The sequence below is a fragment of the Fundulus heteroclitus genome, chromosome 6 (assembly GCF_011125445.2).
Source record: "Fundulus heteroclitus isolate FHET01 chromosome 6, MU-UCD_Fhet_4.1, whole genome shotgun sequence".
NCBI lineage: Eukaryota > Metazoa > Chordata > Actinopteri > Cyprinodontiformes > Fundulidae > Fundulus > Fundulus heteroclitus.
Window position 1 is genome coordinate 3742042 of NC_046366.1, and position 23748 is coordinate 3765789.

Consider the following 23748-nt stretch of genomic DNA (forward strand, 5'->3'; position numbering starts at 1 on the left):
TTGACCCGCCTGATGTGGAGGGACTGGCCAATGAGGACAGGGTCTCTAAACCCACGTTCACAGTCACAGCCAGTGTCTCTCTGTGCAGCGCAAGGGATCCGGCAGACAGCTTAACATGAAGCGGGAGAAAAACAGACATTTTGCTTGTGCCTTCGGGAGCACCAGGAAAGGTGCTGGTCCGCCCTTATGTTCATGTCTGCTACCAGCACCCCACACATATTACAGTGACAGCAGGGTGTGTTTGGCAGCCAAAGTTTTTGCATGACTTGCATGCACAAATTCAATTTGTTTATTGTCTGTAATTCTCTTGTCCAGCTTGTTATCCTACATCAGTTGTCCTCAGGTACCTGCAACTAAGCGTCAATGTACATTTACATTCCAACCAGAGTTGGATAAATCCAGCTTCAGAAAGTAAAATCCCTGCCTGGTTTTCCTTCATCAGGTTATTGTTAAACATTAGTCGCTGGGTCAATCTGAATACCCTTATTGAGTAAGGACTCTCTGGTCAAAAGGGAAGTGCGTCGGGGTTGCCATAATAAGTGCTGTCTGAATAGTGTATTCAGTAAAGAAGAAGGTAGGAATAGGAGCCTGTATGCTTCCTACCGCGGCTAATTTAGCATAGGAACCTTGCGACGTTGCTTACCGGTGCTAAGGAGCTCTGAGGAATCCCACAACCCTTTGCGTGACATTACATATCAGCACAGCCCCACCTCACGGAAATCAACAAAGATGTTCGGAGAGAAGAGAGCGCACACTTTGTAGTTCATTTTCTGAAGGCTGTAGGCCTGGATTAGATTAAAATCATCTACGTGGGTTTCGGTAATGTAATGACGTTAAAGGTTGTCCCAAATTGGCACAGCAGTCCGAAGCTCCTTTCCTACCCACGATTGCGTTGTTACTGTTGACCTCATGAAAGGATCAAGGAGAGGGAGCTAGGAGCTATAACTAAGGGTATTTGGATGGATCCCTTGTCTATTCTGTGAAGCTGGACATGCAGATGGTTAGAACTAATCTCTGTACACACTTTTACTTTCTGAACCTGGATTACTCTCGTCTGATTCTAATAAAGGTTATCGATAACAGACCTCTGAGGTTTGAGCTTTTGCACCATTACTATACTTACAGGCAACCAGTCCTCATCTTTTCTGCTGCATGGAACATATGTTAACCCTCAGTGCTACACATATTTGGTTCATTATTCTATTTGTATTGTTCTAAAATGGTTCATTTTCAGTGGGGACATATGTGGGTGAAACAAGTAGCCTAGTTCATCCCAAATTTATCAACATTAACATCTTAATAAAACATTATGGTCATAAGGGCATTTAGAAATTTGGGTGTGGGGTGTGTATTGCATTATCAGCCCCTGTGGTGCGGCCTAAACTTTTGTCCTTACTGGTATTTTTTTTTTTACTTTTGCTTTGCGTTGCTCTTAAATGTACTTTTGAACTTTTACTTGAGTAAAAAGCTCGAGTTAATGCTTCAATTTCTACTGAAATGTATTAAAACCTATAGTATCTATACTTCTACCTGAGTAGTAAATGTGAATACTTTTGACTCCTCTGGGTCCAGTAAAACAAGTCATCAATTAGAATTTACGGGGTTAATGTGGATGCAGATCTAATATTGGAGTTACATCAGCACAATTGTGAAGTCTGTGTTTTATCAGTTAAGGCAGTCGGCCAATATAAAGTCAGTTTTCTCTTGGAAGCCTTCATTCCCAGTTGACTGGATCATGTGGGGGTTAGTTGGTCCTATCTTGCCCAGCGACATGGAGTACAGAATGCTGCTGGGTTTTCTTTAACTGGCAAATGCAAATATTAACACATCTCCCATTTTAGCTTCACTGCATGGGCTTCACGCAGATTTTAGAATTCATTTTAAGTCCTTTTTCTAAAGCCCTCCACAGTATTACTCCTTTCTACCTCTTTGAGCTGCAGCACCATTATACACCCTCCAGCTACCTCAGGCCAGCTGATCAGCTGATCCTCAGTGTGCCCAAAACAAGCGTGAGCTGCAGTTTTGCTACAGCAGCTTCTAAAACTGAAGTGTAACTTTTCTTATAGGTGTTTATAAGATGCACTGTGTTTGGTGAATGAAAGCCATCCTTCAGTTAAAGCGTTCAGGCTTTTCATTCAAGCTAGAAGAGATGATACATGAGGGGCATTGCCCTCTTTTTTGTGAGGTCATCTGGTAATCATTTCTTTCATAGGCTTGTTTGGCCATAATAGGCTTTATATGATGACTCTTCACCTCTGTCAGATTCTGCCATGATCCAAACAGAAACACACATTCATCACTATCCAACACACACCGGCACACAGAACCAATCGATAGCCATAAATTTGATCCTTGACAGCCTGACACCTGCACCCTGTTTCTCCTGACCACTCCTTAGGTAACCCACACTCATACACCTACGCCCATAGACAAGCACTTTTTCCCCTTCTCTCCTTCCCTCCCCTGACACACTTGTCAAGGACCTCGTTGACCCCTGACCCTTCCCCACTTGACGAGGTTATTGATTTGTTTTTTTCTTTCCTGGCGACCCTCTGAATCCGGGATGAAGAAGGGCAGGAGTAGGGGAATTAGTCGCTACAGTCAGGTAAAATGGAGGGGAAGCTGGGGGTGATGAGGAAGAATCGATGCACTGATGGCTGAGCTGGCAGCATTAGAAACAACAGTCAGCCATGGAGAAAATCAGAAGTACTGGAGGGAGGTGAGAAACACACTAGAGGGTGGGAGAGAGCAGACTCAAAGTGCAAAAAAATGTGCTGTTTTCTTGTCATGATTCAGATTATTTGAGAGTTCTAATGGTAAGTTACTCTCAGTATAAATGCAGCTGTTCTATGAAGCTCTCAGACCTTTGTTTTTAGAGAAGCATCACAAAGACCAAGGAGCACGGCAGGCAGGTTTGGGAGAAAGTTGTGGATGAGTTTAAAGCAGCAGAGTGCAAGTTTTGACCCAAGTTTTAGCTTAATTTCAGATATATGAAATCATTTTTCAGTTGATTATACATCACTGGACGCGAATCGATGCTCTGTGCAGGCTGGCCTTCTCAAAAACTCACCTATCTAACTTGAGAGGGTCGGATCCGTGACCTAGAGGTCATGTGACCTAGAGCGCTGCTTTACGGCAGTCTGAGCTCCCCTTAAACACGAGAGCTAAGCTTATGTGCTTTTACTTTTCTCGTCCTCAAGTCAAAGATTGTTATGACCAAGGGAAGCAAAAAGAGGAAAACTATGTCAGAGGAGCCCAGAAAGATAAAGCAAGACAGGGATCACTCCAGAGGGAAAACAAGAGGATCTTGCAAAAGAAAGAGCAATCAGGGTACAAGACCCCTTCTCTTTTTTATGATTATTATTAAACTGGTAAGTTATATTTTTTGCCTGTTGTGTACAGAATATGTCCGACTGTATATTTTTTGTTTTATAGGCATTAAATGATAATATACCAGGCTATAAGTTGTTATTAGGGAGCAAAACAGATATAAAACTTACCTGATCAAACATATTTTTGCTTCTCTGATTAAATGTGGCCTCGTCTTTACAAGTAACTCCACGACTTCTCAATCTGCTGGTCCAAACTGGTCTGCTATCAGATTCCAAATCGTGGAGGGAGACTTTCATTTTGCAACAGTGCAATGCTGCCAGTGGCCTTCAGGGGTGCTCTGTTCAGATGAGACCAACGTTAGCCTATAAGTAAAACCCTATATGGCTAAAATCTACTCATGTTTAGAGATAAGTTAAAAAGGCATACTGTTTTCTTTTTTGTCATCCTAATGACAGTAAAAAAAATGATAAATAGTGTTATAAATAAATGCAATGCATTTTGTGAAAAAAAATGCATTTTGGTAAGATAAGTTATTACAGAGAGTCACTTCATTCACAGAGCTAAAGACAGAAAAACAAAACAAAACAAAACAAAAACTCTTTAGCTTCTAAACTCATATAAGGCTGCTCACACATTAACCTCTTAAGCCCAAGTGTCTATTTTCCAAAAAAGTGCATACTCATACTTTATAAGAAATTTCTCAATTTGTACAATGCCTAAACTGCTAATCTTGTTATCAACTAACATAGAGGTCCTGGAGGATGATGTGGATGTGAAAATTTCAGAGTAAATTATTCTGGGCCTGAGTAAATGAGATTTAAATGCCCAAAAAACACATTTTACCTAACAAAAAAACTGATGTTTACATACAAACTTCTTACTTTTGCTGTAAAGAAGGAAATAAACACAATGAATTGTTCTTGGTTACATATGTGGCAAGTTTGCTGTCCACACAATAAGCAATTGAGAAGATATACAAGTTTAAACTGAAAGGAATCCAGGAGAACCCCTATTGTTTTTGTGACTCTGCAGTTCCATTAGTGAAACACATCTTTAAACAGTCCCCTACCCAACACCCTATCTCTAGTTTTGCGAGGCACAAGCATAGGAGCTGTAGGAGCTATATTTCCATAAAGTCCATGAAGCTGTCAGCTGAATCTTCCAGGAAGCATGCCAGGCTGACGGTAGCTGTAGCTTGAGTCCTTTGTAGACTGTATCCTTTTATTCTTGCTGATCTCAGCTAAATGCACATGTAAAGCTTTCTGAGCTTGCTTGCAACAGAAGCCTGAGCACCTTGCACATGTGGAAACTTTTAAAATATTTGTCTGTTCTAAATCAAGCTACCCCCCAGTGGTAGGACCCCAAGTCACTGCAAGATTGGAGAGGTCTTGCACTATGCAGCCCCAGTTATAATGATCATCAGAACCAGCTCTAACTTCAGTTCACACAAGTTAAAATTAAACTCATTCCTGTTCATTCATCACTTTGTTTTTATGAAATGAGGTTAAAATGCAGGTTATGACACTATGGAGAAATTAGCAATGAACAGTTAGGTCTTTGGAGAAGATAAGTGGTGCTGATCTTTTCTCCATCTGCGACTGGGACAAGTCTATAGGATCAGGAAAAGGGCTTTAGGATCTCTGCAGACCCCACACAACCAGCACGTAAACTGTTAAGACTTTTACCCTCAGGAAGGCGCTACTGAGCGCTGTTTGCAAAATCCTGCTGCCACAGAGACAGTTTGTTCCCCCAGGCTGTCTCTCTGAGAAGAGACACAAGGGACACCTTCCAGCCTGAGGAGTCAGCTACACTGCAGTGAAAGTAAATAAATATTGTTGCACTTTCCCTGCTCACAAGCTCCCTTTTTCTTAAAAAAAAAAAAAACATTCATACAGTTTATGTACCCCTCATGTCAATACACTTTGAGTGTCGTAACCAGGAGTCCAATTCCTTAAAGTGCACACAGTTGTTGAGATGATTCAGATTTGGATTCTGATTCTGATCACGTCATCACAGTCTTTTAGCAACCTGACCTCTGGATTTTAAATTTTTTTTATATCTTGGCTCACATAAACTCAGCAATAAACCACATTTTATTGCTGAATTTGCCATAAACATGCTCTCATTTACCCATTTGTCTGCTTGGAGGTTGGTGCTTCTCTTTGATTAAAATCTTCATATTCAAAAGAAAATATCAAGATTTCTCCCGTCACAGATTCAAATCTAGGCTGCTGTTTAGGCTGCTTACCCATACGCTGGTGTGGAAAGAAAAAAAAACGTTAATGGGGGCTGAGAGCACCTAAGCTGCAGTTGCATTTGTTGTGTTTCCATTCCCGCAGAGCCACCGCCCGGATCACTCCTTGTCTGCAACAAGCTCAGGGGATGTAACAACAAACGTGGGGAGTGGGAAATACTCAGCATGCTCCATAGATTTAGACGGTTTTGGCATGGCTGTTTCTACTGTTGAGAGGTATATATTATAGATAGCATGGTTCCACAGGGAAAACACATTTACATGTCTGTAAGAGCTGGGTAGCAGAATATTGCAAAGCCATGACATCATCTGGGCTTTCCCAAATTATTAAAAAGCATTTTAATCTTAGTGTGTGAAAGCATTGGAATTTGAAGAAATTAAAAACAAATTCAAAATGTTCTGTCATTGTTCTGGTATTCAGCAGGTTAAAATAATTTTACCTAGAGCGGGAAGTCTAGTCTGGCTGAGTGTTAAACTGTGTGGAAGTATACAGAGCGGTCCAAAACACATGCTGAGGACAAAGAAGGTAACTTTCTTTAGGGTGATGGTTGTACAATAGCTGCCATCCTTCCAAACAGGAAACCTTCACACTTTTAGTACGTAATTATCATAATTTCCATTTCATGCATTAAAAGTCCCCTTCATTTCTCTGGAACTCAGCTGACCTGGCACTTACCAACCCGCCAACAGGTTGAACCAGTTGGATTTCAAATCAGAACCTTGTGAGGAATATCTCAGAGTTTATAAGACAAATAAATAAATTTTTTATGCAGTACAAATGATCTTTGACTCCTTTAGGTGGTTTCCTTCCAGTCGTTTTCAGCGATGTGTACATGCTGTATTTCTCTCTCTGAGTTGGGCGCAGAAAGCTTCCTCAGCAACCATGGGTCCCTTTTAAAACACAGCTTGCAAAAATCCTTTCTCACTCCTCCACTCCTCAGGGATCAGGTTGGAGATTTCACAGTGGTGTTTGGAGGTGACACACTTATACATAATCTCTTTTTCTTATTTAATTTCCCACCATCCTCTCCTGTGGTTCTACCCCTGTCACTTTAGACGCAGCGGAGAGACTGATTTGGCTTCCATAATCTGTTCTTCCATTGCCCCCTCCTCTACTTGAAGGAACCTTGAAATATCATATAAGGAGATTATTTCATTCGTAATTGATTGAGTGACTCTTCAGCACAGACCAAAATACTTCAAAGTGTGTGAATTAAGACTCGGGATGGGATGGCTGAGGCAGGGAGGGGTTTGAGGAGGCTCCATTAGGCTACTGCTGGGGTCGAGCTGCTGAGCCTCTTTGGCTGGCAAATAAGAGCTGAGTCTGATCCTAAGATGGCAGCGAGTTGGCTGAACCAAGAAGTATTGGTCAGAGGATCAGTTGCTGGCGGCTTCCATCTGCTGCGGCTGCATCTTTATTTCCAAGGCAGATTCAAACTACATGAGGAAGAAGTTTGTAAAAACTTTCATTCACCTTAAACCCTTTCTGAGCACGCAGCTCTGTTTAGTTTCCCCCGTGTCTTGTTATCAAAACTGTATCAGATTCATCATTCTTTTGAATAATTTCGTACACGAGGCGTAGAACTTAAGTTCTACAAACTCAAGTCTGTAGAAGGCTGCTAATCTTAGACATGAGAGTATAAATGGGATTAAGATGCTCACCCTTGTATAAATATAAATGAAAGCCATATATTTATATATTATACTATATTGGTCTGTATACGTCTATTCAGGCAGATCTAAAAGTGATCTTAACAAAAAGCAATAAATATTGGTTGGATTATTGTAAAGAATAAAATGAAACTGTGGTATATACATTTGCCACAAACTATATAGGGGAGACAGCAAACATCTGGAAAAAGATGTTCTGGTCAGATTAGACCAAAACAAAACTTTCTGGCTACAGGCAAAAGGTTATGTATGGAAGAAAGCTGACACAGCACACTCCTCTGAACACACCGTCTCCAATGTAAAACATGGTGGCAGCATCATGCTGTAGGGATCCTTCTCTTCAGCAGAGACAAGGAAACTGGCCTGAGTTGATGGGAAGATGGATGGAGCTGAATGCAGGAAAACCAGTTACAGGCTGTTCAAACCCTGAGACTGGGCCCAAGACTCACATTCCAGCAGGATTCTTGCAATGCTTGGAAATTTGATGATCACAGAGGCTCCATCAAATCTGACTTGACTGCTTTAGCAAAGAAAAAAAAAAAAGAATAGATTTCAGTTTCTAGACATGCAAAGCTGGAAGAGACCAAAAGTTTCCCAGCTGTAATTCTGCTTCAAACTAAAATCTGGCTCTACAAAGAAATGAACCGAGGGTAGAATATAAACACAGTTTATATTCTCACTGTTTAAACTATTTTGGAAACCATGAAAGATTTGCATCAAATCTTCCCTATTATTGATTTAGAACAAAAGTAAAAAGTTAAAAATTTCTAAGCAGTCCAAAAAACAACCTAGAAATAAATCTAAAATTTTAAGATTTAAACTAGAAACTTCCTAATATCATTTTACTCTAATTAATACGGATTACTAATGAAAAAGTAAAAAGTAAATTTCTGAGGTTGAGAGAATTACATCTCAGTGAAACTGAGGATGAACCAAGTTGAGTTTTTTGTCTCCCTTAAATGTCCAGCTCATATAAGTCGAAGTAGTTACCTGCTACAGTCTGACGTTGAGACATACGTTCTCCAACATGATACAGCTGAAAACTTCCAATCGGTTCTGTGCAATACACCAACTTTCACACATCTCCTTATTTACCATCTATATCTGTTCATTAAAAAAATATTAATTTAAAGACTGATTGAGGGTGAAGCGATGGTCAGTGTGCATAGAGTGGGATACAAGAGAACAACTAGGCCAAGAGAGAAACACACAACAAACTCTCACCTAACGCCAGTTTGGATTCACCATTCAAGCTAACATGTTTGTTCCTGAACTGCAGTTCTTTTTGAGAAAAAAAAAAAACAGGTAAAAAAGTTGGGAGCTGAGGTATACTCAGTGCCCCTGCTTTCCATAAAACAGAGACCTAATGCTTAAATTCAGCTGGGATATCTCTGGCTGGCCCTGTGAGGAGAGTCAGGTATCACATTTAGACTTATCAAAGTGTCTCCCATCAGCGTGACGGCGTATAAAACTTTGCAGTCTGATGCAAAGACCGTACGAGCACGGTTTCTTCGATCTTTCACATCTTTTGACCCAGACCCACTCGTCCCCGCCCATTTGACTCTCTTTGCCTTTCGTTCTGCCCCTTTCCCTTTCTCTTTCAGTCACCCTTTTGTCCTCCCATCACCCAATACTTCCCTATCAGTCGTGACCGAGTGCTGATCTTAATCCTCTTAACGCACGGCTCCATTACCCACTTCAGCCATTTTTGCATTTACACCAAAGAAAGAGGGGATCCTCTGCTCTGTCTCCAGACCCCAAAAGCTCAGCCCCCCAATCCCCGCTTTAGGATAGACCCTCCAACCTCTCAAAACTTCTCTCATTTCATATAACCACATTTTCAGTTTAACATGGATAACTGGAAGTAGGATGGTTTTCATGACGGTCAAGAGACAAAGCTTTTGAGGGACGGAGGGTAATCATCTAACTTTTGTCCTTGCAAGGCCTCATCCAAAGTGATGATGGAGTAGATCAGTTCCCAGGTGGGCGTGGCCAGGCTATGGGATTATCTCCTGTTTTGTGTTGTTTTTAATCCCTAAATGCCATTTCTGGACCCAAACAACCCTGGTGGCAAAGGCTAATGCAGCGCAGCAGAGCTCTGTATGTGCAGAGTCTTTATACGTCAGCACTGCTGGAAGCATATAGCAATCTGCTGCTAATTGGTGTCATCGTTTAAAATGCTTTTACATGCGTTCTAATTCATCATGTAAGCCTTTATGTTTGTAACCTACCCGTTTATGATCCCTCTTTTTTGTCTCCCCTTTCTCTCCTCTCTAATTTACTGTTCCTCTCAGGGGAGAGATTAACCCTTAATCCCCTGACGTCCCCTACTTTAATTGATATGATTTAACTACTTCAAGGCCCTGGGAGGCTCCTCTCTGCTACCTCAGAGAGACCACTCCCTCTGCTGAGCACCACAACCGTTCCTTGTTCCCCCATGCAACCCTCCCAGCCCCTCACCATTTAACCCTCCTGTTCTGCGTTTCCTCCCATTTATGTCTTTCATCTCCGGCTTTTGCATGCCCCCCCCCCCCCCTCCTGTTCTTTTTTTCTTACCTGATGTGGACTGGGAGGGTGCGTATTGTGTGGTGGGTATGTTCCAGAGTTAGCTGTGAGAATAAAAGAGCTCAAGCCTTTTTTAATGATTAAAGAATGAGTGGGAAAAACACCAAAATTGAATTATTTGACCTAAACAGGGACATAATAATCATCCCTTAGTGTCCCTGCTGGTGTTAATGACTGTTACTGTCAGAGCTCCCAAGCTGTTGTGCTACAACTACATCTAATTTGCAGCACTGCCATGAGTTATGACTTGGCAGTGGGTTGCAGAGGCCAAAGTTGTATCTAGTGTGTTTCTCCCAAAGGATTTAAAGCTAAAGCGTAGAGGAAAATCCCAGGATTTTGAGGCATTTACCAGCAACAATCCAGCGATTAGGCCGCATCTCCATTGCTGATAATCTTCAAATCTTGTTTGTGTGGTGGTGGGGGGGGGTTGAAATCCCATTTTACAAAGATGCATGGTGGTGCATTCCATAACCCTGAAAGGTTTCACATGATCATACAAAACAACTCAGTTTTTCTTCTTGTGTTTAAAAAAAATGGGCTATTTTGTTTAAAATAGCAGATTTTTGATTTACAGTTATTGAAAATGATTTATTGAGAGATGCCTAAAATTATATCTGTGTTTACTGTAAATACTGTACATCTGGTTAGCAGTAATATGATTAGCTGAGTCTTGCTCGGTCACAGTTACAAACAACCTTAAATCTAATTTACTATAATGTATGAACAAAGACCATTGTCATTTATTTTTAATATTGTGAAGTAAAATATTGTGAAGGACAATATTGTTTGCAATCACCGCCCTGAGTGAGATCTCAGGGACCAGAAAGTATAAATGCTGGGAGAAATTAGCGGCTTTTCAGCTTGACTGGCCCAAGGTCTGTAACTTTTCTCTTCACTAAACGCATCATGAGTAGATACTACCTAGTTGCCTAACAACAACACTCTTTGGTGCAGATGTTGTCATTGGGGGAAGAAGACTCAGCTATTTTCAGTGTTAGTGAGGTGTTTTCGGAGCTAAGTGTCATGTTTGGTTTTTCCACGGTAACTGGGAACAGGACGTCAGATTTATCCAATAAGACCTTTAAGATTATTTTACTTATTGGATTGTGGAAATGATGGCAGGGGAAGCCAGGAGGGTTTTGGTCACCGACTGTAAAAGAGAAAAGAGACAGGACTAAGCACTGATAGCGAGCTGGTAGATTATGTGAATGCTTCAGAGGCTGATTTACAGGATAGAAAAGTAGCGTGGTCCAGGGGGACACTGAAGCGGTGCACAGAGAGTTGTGCCCGACAGTCTGAGCGGTGGCTTGTGGTGGGTTGCTGGTTGTGGACCACGTTGGCGGGTAGACAGGCAGCCGGTGCTTCCATAGAGCACATGGAGCGCCTTGAACAGTACTGGAGCTGGTTATCACAAGAGTTCCAGGAAGGCTCTTGAGATCACGGTCATAGACGGATGCTTGAGTTCTCCCAAGGAGGTAGAAACAGAGCAGAAGCCAGGTTGATGTTCAGGATTGAATTGTTACTTTCTGGAAGAAAAGAGACATAAATGAGTCCAGAGCAGTGAGAGAAGGAGACAACGGGAACAAGGGTTTGGTTAGCTTATTACTCTGGGTGAGCTGATCCTTCCCTAGATTGGAGGTGCTGGAGAACACCCGCGGCCACTGTCTGCCTGTTACACCCTACTTGAGGAACGGTGAGAATAAACCATAAAACCACCACACAGGTCTGTGCAAAGATCTGTGCACCTGACACTAAGAGGGAGAGATGGGGACTCGAGTTTCAGACTCTGACTCAAGTCACATTTAAGACTGGGAACAAGGACTTCAGACTTGACTTGGACTCCTTCCTCCTCCAATGAGTGTTGTGACATTTGGGACATTATTTCATATATTATTATTATATATAGTTTCTGCACAACTTTCTCCCTGACCTGTCTGGTCTGCTCCTTGGTCTTCACGATGTTGTCTCTTCTCTAATGTTCTCCAACATTCCCTTTGTTTCGGTCTCTAACAGAAACAGAGAAGCTGGGTTTGGACTGATATTAAATCACTCACAGATGGACTCTATTCTCTAACTGTCTGATATTCTCTTTTTCTGATTTAGCTTTGCATTTCCAGTCCAGATTTCTAGCTAACATACATTGAGTGGTTTCTATTGCTGTCACTGTGCCAGCCAGGTTTTCTGGGGGCTGATTGCTCTGATGTTTCTTGACATGTTCTTAAGTATTTGTGAATCACAGGGCTGTGAATAAAACAATTGCTTGCGGGTGACTATCATCTGATAGCGGCAGGAAAACCTTTCAGTTTGTCACTCTTAAATTCCTCTTGTACATCCTTCTCCTCCTAAGCCTGTGCAGAGTATGTTGACTCCATTATCAGTTCAGTGCTAAAATGTCACACCCCCAGCTCAAACTGTTTCAAAATGATCTCTCCTTCCTTACGTTTTTCACTTTGCATAAAGAACACCATCCACATGCATATCATGCATATACACACATGATGCTGTGCTTTGCATCCAGATGAGAGTCCTGAGGGCCTGTGTCGGTGAAGCCTTCGTCATATTTCTCAGGCTGATGGAACATTCTGCCCAGGCAGGCCTGAAAACATAGAGGGCCGCACTGTCTGCTCTCTGCTTTAGCATGCATTTGTAATGTGATAACCCTCAAACCCGCAGCCTCAGATCACCACATCCTTTCCTTGGTTCTCTCAGATGAAAACCAGCAAGAAGGAAACCACTCTGGCCAGGAGAACTACAGAACTATAACACGTAAGGGGACAAATGAAAGCAGGGCTCCTGAAGAATCTGTATATTTAACATTTTACAGAAAACTCTTATCTTCGTTGACTCAAGGCCTTTCCAGTGTTAGATGTGAGTTGATCACATGGTGGCCATCAGTCTGTGCTGCAGAAGTTAAGCTCTGTAAAGGTGCTGACTGAACATGTCATCAGACCAACAGAGATACTGGAGGTTTGGAGTATTAGGGCGGGGGTATCAGTCTGGGTGTGTCCACATCCAGGGGTTTACCTGTGCATTTCTTAGCAGTTTACCTTTCAGCTCACCTTAATGTCCGTGTCCACTCGTCTGTCGTCCCCTCCCACACATCCCACTGCCCTGCTCCTCACAGCCCGTGTAGATCACTGTGGTATTTCCACAGCAGGGCGTCAGGATAATATTTACTCTGATCTAAACCAATGGTTGGACAGCCCTGCAGACACCTTGCACATCTCATCTGTGTACAGCAGGAAACAACAAGATTCATTCTGCACAAGTCCCTTGTGCCAAAAAGAAACTTTAGATTATTTTAAATATTCAGGGCATGCTTGTAAAATCACAGTTGAAAACACTAGAATATTTTGATTATAATGTTTGGGTTTAAAACCAAGGTTCCCTGCCATTGGCAGGAATTTGAAGTCATGGTTATCTGGTCTTCTTGCTAAAAGCAGTTAGCCTGGTTACTGAGCTACCCTACTGGTTTTTGTACTCGGGACTGGAACACATTAAAGAAAGGTTAGATGTAATTTCCAGATGCAAGTTCTGACTCCAGAAATAGATGGAAGACGCTATAAGCAGCCAGCAGCCCGTGTTGCTTTGCTCTCATCCACATTAGTTTGTACCAAGAGTTCTTAAAATGTTATTGACTTTTCTTCTCTTTTGTCTAGTTTCCTTTTAAGGCAAATATTGATATATTTGAACTGTCCATAATTTGGCTGTTGGTGCAAAATTATACGGCATTATGCCACACCTCACATGCTCGCTAAAAGCACTTCAGCTGCCACCAGTGGTGCTTTTAGAATAGTTTAAGAACTGTGGCTTTAGGTATCTGCCTTCCTTAGAGGGCAAACTCACACTGGTCTATATTCACAACTTGTATTATAATTCAAGTATGAAACTGTTTTATCTGTTGTCTGATCCTAATTTTAACATGTTCAAAGTAGAAACATTTTTGGTACATAGATTAATAAGGTCGGTTGTAAGATTTGAACATGTGTAGGATTTGATCTTTATAACACAGTGCATGTTCCAGCAGGTCCTTATTTGAAGAAAAACTGGAAGTTTGTGTAAAATCTACGCACACACCAAAATCGTGTGATCCATGAAAAATATGTAATTCTCAGAGGATTGGGTGTAGCTTATTTTCGTTAAGGACTGTAAATGAAAATAAATTATTCGTTTAGGTTGTAATTTATTGTTTTATTAGATTTTGTTTGTTAACCTGTAACCTGTAACCTACAAGTAAGTAATAAATAAAAGCCTATAGAAATAATGAATTATTTTCAACCCTTAAAGCAAATAAAATAGGATTCACAAATACAGAACAGTGACTGAAGTTTTTTAATTAAATGTTTTTTTTTTTGAAAAGGAGAATTCTATCTCATTATTCCTGAATGACCAATAAATGTGAAGCCTTTCATTTGGTTGGTCGACCTCGCAGAGGACCATTAAAAATAAAAATAAAAAGCAGAGAAGTCCAAATGATGGGTCAAAGGCATTTTACAGGGCCAATCTTTGTCCAGGGTGGAAAATATGATTTCATGCTGAAAAAGTATGGGCCGGACAGCATGACATGCACAAATGATTGGATTAAACATGCAGATTTCCCACAAGGGGGTTCATTTAATATTGTAGTACTAAAAAATGAAAAAAAAATAAAAAATGAAGTTGGGGGGAAAAAAAGAAAAACCGGAAACAGAACTGATAGAAGCACAGTGTTGCGCGGGGGACGCGTTTTAGGGATTGATCAGTTACACTTCCGTCATGGGTAGTTCTTCATGGATAGCTGTATTATCGACTGCTAATATCCACGTAAGGTGTTGAAAAGCAGTGGGGATCCGTGTGTCTGCATGATGGAGAGATGTATCGTTGCGGAGCAGAAGCGTAAAACCCCATGTGATGACAACAGTCAGGGTCGGTAAACACCACCCACCCTCCCTTCTTTCGGCTCTGGCTCTGAGTTGAAACATTAAAAAAAATGAAAGACCACAGATCTGTGTAAAAATTGTGTGAAAAAACAGGCCTGCGTGTGTGTGTGTGTGTGTTTGTCTGAATGTCTCATTTGTATGTGACTGAATCTCTGTTCATCTGTGTGAAGTAATTCAGTTTAAATTATGAATATCATGGTTCCAAAATGTTTATTTGTGTTGGGAGACTCCCCCCTCTTGTCATATTTTGAAGTTCTTCGCCTCTGGTTATTGCAACTTGCAGCTGAACTCCTGTAAGACAGTAAGTCCTGTAATCATTATAAAGCCTAGGTTTGGGGTGCGGTGGTGGTGCAGGGGTAGAGTGCTACATGTCATTATCAACACAGCACTCTCAGGTTCTATTCCCGGCCTGTGGACCTTTGTCACGTGTTTTCCTCCTCTCTCTCAACTCAATTTCCTTTCGGTTGACTGTCAAGCACTGGCAAAAATAACAACAGCCCAGTTGATTAGCTGTTAATCAATCTTGCAAAAAGACAAGTACATGATGTACATAACCGCCGGTAGAACCAGATCAATCCAGCATGGTTAGTGTGTTCAACCTCTGAGAGTGGAAAATGGGTTGAAACACCATAGAAGAAAGCCAGCCACATGTTTCAGACACGTGAGTCTAATTCGTCTTCTGAGTCTGTCATCAGATCAGGACTGTAATAAGTGATGGTCCAAAACAACTACCACTCACTTAGCTTCCTAATGTCTGCACATTGCTGCAATGAGACAGATTCAGAAAGATTCTTGTATTTTAACCACAACAACCTCAACTAGAATGTGATTGAGTGAATCTAAAAATGAAATACATTAAAAAGGTTTCACAGAATACCATCTGCAAGGCTGCTTTGTGTATTAAAAATGTTTCTCACATGTCAGTGTGGGTCTCTGTGAAGTAATGCGTGTGATGTTGAAGTGTTTTTGTCTTCAAAGCTTCGTCTCCATGGAGCTGAGCTGTTGTGGTCAAACCTTCAGGTCATGAGGTCGTAAACCCTGAGTAAACTTCAAGCTGACTGACAGAGGCTTGCTGAGGTTCTGCGACTCAGCGGCAGGAGACTCAAAATAATAAATACAGGGTAACTTGTAGTGTGGTGGATACAGTGTCTATTAAAAAATCCATATTCATCCCATTTCGTCATGTTACAACCACAGTGTAATTTATTTTTTTATTATGGGAAGGACCAATGCAAAGTATTATGTTAATGAAGACAAAATACAGTGTTGGTTTTTTTACACTTTTCTTTTCCTAATTTCCTTTTTTTTTTTTTTTTTTTTTACAAATAAAAATCTGAAAGGGGGATTTGAAGAAATCCACAGCTCAGGAAAAAGAAATCTGTTGACAGGACTAGCAATAGTGGTGCACCCTAACATCTGGGCTTTTTGGAAGACATGCAGCAAACAGTAGAAAAGAAACCTTTAGAGCTTGAGCAGGACCTGGCTTCCCACAAGCATCCATCTACCACAAGAGACTGTCTGAAAGCAAACAGAAATAACACAAACCATTGGTCCAGAAAAAAAATTAATAGGGTCAGTATCTCTCTTAAAGAAAAACTAGTAAACAGAAACATGGTCAAAGACCCAATTATTGGGACAATTCTTTTGTCTATGCAAAGACGACATGAAGTCATTGGCAATAAGTCAGTTGAAGGCCCTTCTAACAAGAAGACTGTTAGGCACAAAGTGTTAACTCAAGGTGGTAAATACAAATGCCTGCAAACATTTTTTTTAAAAAAAACTGTGTACCCCTTCCACTTCACAATGATGCCATACCTTGTGTTGATCTGTTATAAAAAATCCCATTTTAATACAGGGACGTGTGTTGTTGATACGTGATAAAACCACTTCAAGGGGTATGCAGACTTTTGGATGAGTTGCAGTTGTTAACACTTGCCTTGCAGCAAGAAAGTATTGGGTTCAAATCCCCAAACTTTCTGCATAGTTTGCATGTTCTCCCTGTGCATGGCTGGGTTGTCTCAGGGTACTCCGGCCTCTGGATTGTACAATGCTCACAATGTGCTTACTTGTACAATTATACAATAATACAACACAGTAATAAAATTATTTTACAGCTTTATTGCTAAAAGGTTTGGTTTGGGTTTATTTATCTATATGCAACAGGCCATCATCATGGTTTTTAATTGGCCCTATAACTGTCATTAGCATAATGTAGCTTACTTAAACAGCTATTTCACTTCCATTTGGCACAAACAGCAAAACAGAACAACACAAACATTCAGCAAAGTCTGTCGATTGAGAAGAACGATGATTTAGTCAAACTGGAAATCTAATATCTGCTTCATTCAGCTCGGTGATCAGCACCGAAAAAAAAAAAAAACACCTTATCCAGTCGATCCTAAAGGGAAAAAGAGAAAACCAAAGCGGTCTCTTTCTCTTTATCCCCAAAGCAGGATAACAGCCTGCGTTAGGGGAATACCCACGCCTGCCAATTGCAGTAATGGCCCCTAATTCCAAATTAATTCAGTCTAAATGAACTGTCAGAGGGAGATTGATTTGTTGAAGCTGCTGTCTTGATGAGTGCTGTCGTGGGAGGAGGGTGATTAGGCTGTGAGACCTGCGTCAACCTCGCACCGCCTGAGGCTTTTTGTCCTTCCAGCAGACCTGAGCAGGGGGCAACAGCAGCTGCTTCTGGGATGACAGGTACTGGGACGTGTGGCCACTTGGGGCCAACGTCCACTGAGGACGTAGAAGTGGGAACCAAGCGATCTGAGGCAAATGTTCATTTGGAATTCATTGGACAATCTGTCTCTTAGGGGAAAGTCAGTGAGGTCTTGAGATACTGTAAAACCCCGTAATAGTATATCATTTTGTCATTATTTCCACAATTACTGAATGTATGGTGTATTACTTTCAGTTTCAGTGAAGAATTGAATTCTAGACATCAAAAAGTTCCTTCTGCAAATAGTTTCAGGCCTTTTCTATAAAGACAGCCTTATTAATAGGCTCTCTTCAAAGTTAATTAGCTGTGGAAACGAGGCCAGGGGCACTGGCGTTCTACCCCAGAGGACTTTGCTATCCCTGCTGATTCCCTGGCTAGGCTAATTATTTCCCAATAACCTTACTTACTGGCCATGCTCCCTCCTCTGGGCCTGAGCCTAACAAGCGTCGCCCTGCAAGTCGCGAGGCTGTTCTGCTCAGAAGTTTTTAGCCGTCTGCCTCCCTGCATGCCTGCCGTCGCAGACGCGATTGCCTCCTCTTCCTCCCTCTGAGAGGAAGCGGGTTCAGAAGCTCCGCCGAATCCGGCCTCGCCGAGGCCGTGGGTGGTGGCTTTCGAAAGAGGCACCGGCGTTTGAAGTTGGAAATTAAATTCCTTCAAATTCGCCATTAACGCTATTACTTAAAGTATTGGACACACTTGGAAGTATCCTGATGGCATTAGGTCTGCTGTCATTAAGTTTGCCCTCTGCTGCAGCTCTGCCTGGAAATATCAATCTCTGCAAAACCTAAACAGCTAACCGTATTACTCTGCCTGTTTAATTTTACTGTTTACTCACTTTATTATTCCGTATTTTTTTTTATTTTTCTCTGCCATAGCCAAAGCAGAATCTGTCTGCTCACATACAGTATACCACTCATACGAATGAATGTGGGCCACATACATATTGTGGGGGCTGAAAAGCTGTTTATCATGCAAAGAGGGAACATCAGAGGCTAAGAGGGGAGATGGCTAAAAGGGGGAAGATATCACAATGGCCTATATTAGAATATTGGAAATTAAATATGAACTTATGATCCTCTGACATACTTGAAGATGAAAGGTGCAACAAACTCCCCACGGACTAACATTTATGAGGAGAGTTTAGAACCATAAAAACAGCATTTTGCAGGTGATAATTATTAACATTTTCTGTTTACTGCAGTCGTTTCGGTAAGTTAAGCAAGTCAGTGAAGTACAATGCAGGGCACCGAAAAAGTATTTAGCCTTCTGCAGATTTTTTCTACTTTCATTTTCTTTTTTTTAACCACAAACTAATGTTTCAGATCATCAAACAGATCTTATCAGACAAAGGCAATCTGAGGAAAATCTGACAGGTTTATGTTTTCAATTTGTTTCTAGAGAAAACTATCAAGACCAGCCAGGCCTTATGTGGAAAAGTAACTGCTCCATTTTGAAGTCCTAAATTAGCTGTAACTAACCAATTTCCTTTAGTCCAGTCTCACTGGCCACAAGCAGGCATAATTACTGTCAAACCTGTAAAATAATAATTTAAAAAAACATTTATTGTAGAACATGAAAAAGGCTGAAAAACCAGATGTTGCTTAGTCAACATCTGGATGTAAATCCACAAGGATACCTGGCAGATGTGGCAAAAGGTTAATGGCAGTTGTTTCAGCCAGGGCTGGCACAAGCAGTTATCTATATGGGTTAATTTATGTCATTTACAGGACCAGGTTGGTTTGGATAACCATTTCCTTAAATTAAATCATATTTAGATAAATGAATTTTGTGTTTGTATTTACTCAGGCTATCATTGTCTATGTTACATTTATTTGATGATCAGAGATATTCAAGTGTGACAAACAGCAAAAAGAAGAGAAGACATCTGTAAAGGGATGCATGCTTTTTAATGGCAACATATTCGCTCCTTAATGTTGCATTTATGCCATCGATTACAGCCTGTGTTTGTTTCTGCAATAGTGTTTTTCTCATTTGACTACACAGCATTAATCCTCCTTTAAAGCTGTCGCTTTACAATCCCCGCTAAGTGCACCGCCCGAGGCCAGCGCTCACACTGTATGTACAACAACTGACTAATGCTCAGGGAAACATGTTTGTCTTCATCATTAAAAGCGATCATAACATATTAAATCGGAGGTTTCTTCATAATAGCTTAAGGATGCATGTCACATATCTTTGATAAGTTGGTTGTTTTTGCAGATTTAGATGCGTAAATTCCCAACAGAGTGCACAACAGTAGCCATCTAGGAGGTGTTTGATGGAGAGAGACCAGGACATCCTGACTTACACATGTTTTGTTGTCCCTGTAATCTAAATGGAGTTTAAGACAAAACCCTTCTTGAGGTTTTGATAGTATAAACACCAGATATCCGGAGTTCAACAACTCGATGTGGCAGCACAGAAATACCAGTGTTGATCTACAGGGATCTTAAATGTTTGTGATCTCCTGTTGGTGGTTTTATTTCTGGGCTCTTTGATAGATGGCACATTTTCTATCAAAATCAACACCTGACATTTTAGCAATTGCATTTGTATTAAAGGGTTAATCTGGATTTTAAAGAGAGGTTCTTTAAAGTTCTTAAATGTCATAGCTTCCCCAGCTTTAGCACAAAGATGTCACATCACTGGAAACTTGTTGGAAAACTAAATAGTGCCATCAGATGCATTTCATTTTGGCTGACTTCAGCAATTTAAAACAACTAAAAGTGTCCAAATCAGTGAGACAAAACACTATGCTGGGGGAAATGTGCAGTTTCAAGAGAGACCCTTGTTAAGTTTGATGATATTTTCTTCAGTGTTTGTGTGAATTTAGAAGCTGCTGAATTAATCCTCTGTCATGATAAGAACGTGAGACTCTGAATGAGAGCAATTACTGAGGCAGACGGTTTAGTTAAAGTGTTTGTCAGAATGTAGATGAACAAGATCAAGGTGTCAGCGGTTTGGAGGTCCTGCTGGGAAAGATTGAGAGGCTGGTGAATAACTTGGGTTTTGGATTGTGGAAAATAATGTTGGGAGGATAAACTCACTGAGGAGGAGGCTTGGGTTCGGTCTGGGGGAAAAGTGCTGTCCAGTAGTCTGGTTTGTCGGTCCAGATCCGGTTGTTTCCTCTATGTTGGTTTGTAGGAGGGTGGACAGGCAGGTGAGCGCAGGCAGGAGGGCTGAACAGAGTCTTCCTGATAAGGGTCCAGAGGCATTGGTTCCAGGTATCTCATTGGTAGGATCCAAGATTCTAGGAGGAATAAAACAAGGAACTTGGTTAGGTTCAGGTTTGAAAGGTTTCAAGGATCCAGCTCCTTCTAAAAGGTGGTAATTGGCTCTGATGGAGTGCACCTACCTGTCAAACCCTGCAGAGGAGGGAGAGAAAGAAAACCAGACCTGCACCTAGACCACAGAGTATGACATCCTCCAGATCTGCTGCCACTTGTCTGTCTGCTCCAGAACTACACAAGTCTTTGGACTGTGCATCAATTGTGCAGAAGCATCAGATATGGTAGGTTTATCTACATTTTAGGTCCCAAAATTGTTTGAAAATCATCCTGGTGGATTCACAGACAGCTCATTTACCATATCAGATGATGGGGCCTTGGATTCAATTTACTTCAATTTCCCTTTGGGATCAATGAAGTTATTTGATTTTGAATTTAAATTGATAAAGCACATCTGTTTCACTACTTCCTTGATTTGTATACCTTTTCCAACAAGCTCACCATCATGTGACATCTGGAACTGGCATCAATAAGAATTTCACTGAACCTGAATTAAAATAATCTGAAGTCAGCCTTTAAATTTCTTTATGCACAAATATGTCATGCTTGATTTTTTGTCCATTGTACACAGGTGTGTGCTGGCATAACAAGGACTGTGTTCTTGATAAATCATGCCAAGAGAACGAAACATTGCCTTACACTGCACCACCTACCTCTTATAATCAAACTCTGGAGAAAAATGTACCAAAATCAATGAGCAGCACAGATGGGACTCCAACCAGCCACAACGCTGAAGCTGTGTAGATCCATCTTTTGCCACCAAATCAAGTTTTAAAATTTGATGCTTTTATGGGTACCATCAGATCAAGTAACACATTTAACTGTTGGAGTCATGACTGTGATTCTGCCATCAGCAGTTGCCTTGTCATGCTGTCATGTTCATGTTAAGTTTTCTCACCTGCATGTAGAAATCCCTCAGGGATAAGGAAAAAATGGTAAATGGTTTATTTTGGGATTGAAAACGTATGACTATGTACAGCAGAGGACCCGGATCCCCATCTAGATCAGTGTCTTAAGAAAATAATTCAAAGATGGTGATTGTATAAGAAGCAGTGTAGCTCAGATGGTGGAATAGTTGTTTACATTAAGAAGGTTGTGGGCTCAATTCCAGCCCCCTGACCACACGTTGCTAAAGCATGCCTAGCTGGCTACCGATCTGTATGTCGGGGTATAAATGTGGGCCACTTAGTGCTATTAAAGGAATATGGCTATAGTGTAAAGTGTTTTAATGGTCAGAATGAGTAGGACACACTGTTACATAAGTTCAGTCCATTTAATGCTTAAGGAGTGAGTGGATTAGACTAAACACTAGATGTAACAACATTGTTAAGCATTTACGAATTCACAGGTAAGGACTGCAATGCAATAAGGAAAACCATTCAAAGCATTTGTCGGTGTGATAAAAACATGAATTCTGACATGATTATGATCAGCACTGTGATCAAGGTTTATGTTCTGCTATCTAATAAAATTGCCCAATGGAATTAAATAGAAACCTCTCTAGTAAATTCAATTTAATTCAATTTTATTTAAATAGCACCAATTCACAACACATGTCATCTCAAGGCACTTTACAAAGTCAAATTCAATCAAATCATACAGATTGGTCAAAAGGTTTTCTATCTAAGGAAACCCGATAGATTACATCAAATCTTGACAAGCAGAATTCACTCCTCCTGAAAGAGGACTGTCCACTGAGCCACAGTGGACAGTGGTTTGCATTCTTGATGGCTTGGCAGCAATCCCTCATACTGAGCATGATGGTGGAGAGGAACCCCCCCCCCCCCCCCTTTTATATGTTAGAATGACAGATGATCTACCCTCTTGGACAACATCACAGCCAGCTGAACACCAGAACAGATGTACCTATTATATAGAGAAAAAAGACAAAGAGAACATAAAGTTAAAAGTTGAAATAATAAATAATGCAGAATCGGAGAGTAGTTGGAGAACCCAGCAGAGTGAGTGACATAGATCTTGATGTCTTCCAGTAGCCTAAGCCTATAGCAGCATAACTACAGAAATCGCTCAGGATGACCTAAGCCACTCTAACTATAAGCTTTGTCAATAAAGAAAGTTTTAGGCCTGGCCTTAAAGGTAGAGTCTGCGATTTTTCCGGAAGTTTTCCCAAGTCCCTTTTTGAATAACAGCACATGCACAAGATCATCTCACCTGCTCTTCCGCTTCTAAGGTGTATCACATTAAAAAAAACAAAAAACAAATCCACTCTGGTCTTACTTATTTCTACCGAGGCCTATCTCTTCTTCTCATAAACTTGTATGTGGTTTGCTTCATGCGACTCTCAGTCATGTTCAAAGAATAAGGTGAGAGAAGCCGAGCTACAATGAATGGCTAACGCCGAAACTAACTGCTAAGCTAACCACTAAGCTAACCGGATACGTAAACACTAAATGTACACATGCACAACCAGCAAGCAGGAACTGACAAGGAATGTGGACGCACACTGGCGTTACGTGAGTGCATCAGAATTACTGGCATGTGGTGCAACCAATAGATAATGTGATACCCCCCAGAACTTGAGGGATAGAGGGGGGTGAGGGCAGGACCAATTTTTGAGATAGATTTTTTTAACCTCCTTTTTCTGAATACATGATGTTCAGGATATAAGAACGATTTTAGCCAGCACAACAAAAAGTGTTTCTGAACAGGATTACCAACTATAGCTGTAAAAGCAGACAGGGTGTCTGCCTCACGGACCAAAACTGGGAGTTGGTTCCACAGGAGAGGAGCCTGATAGCTAAAGGATCTGCCTCCCATTCTACTTTTAGAGACTCTAGGAACCACCAGCAGACCTGCAGTCTGAGAGCGAAGTGCTCTGTTAGGAACATACGGGGTAATCAGAGCTCTGATATATGATGGAGTTTGATTATTAAGGGCTTTATACGTTAGAAGAAGAATTTTAAATTCTATTCTTGATTTAACAGGAAGCCAATGAAGGGAAGCTAAAATTGGAGAAATATGATCCCTCTTGTTGAT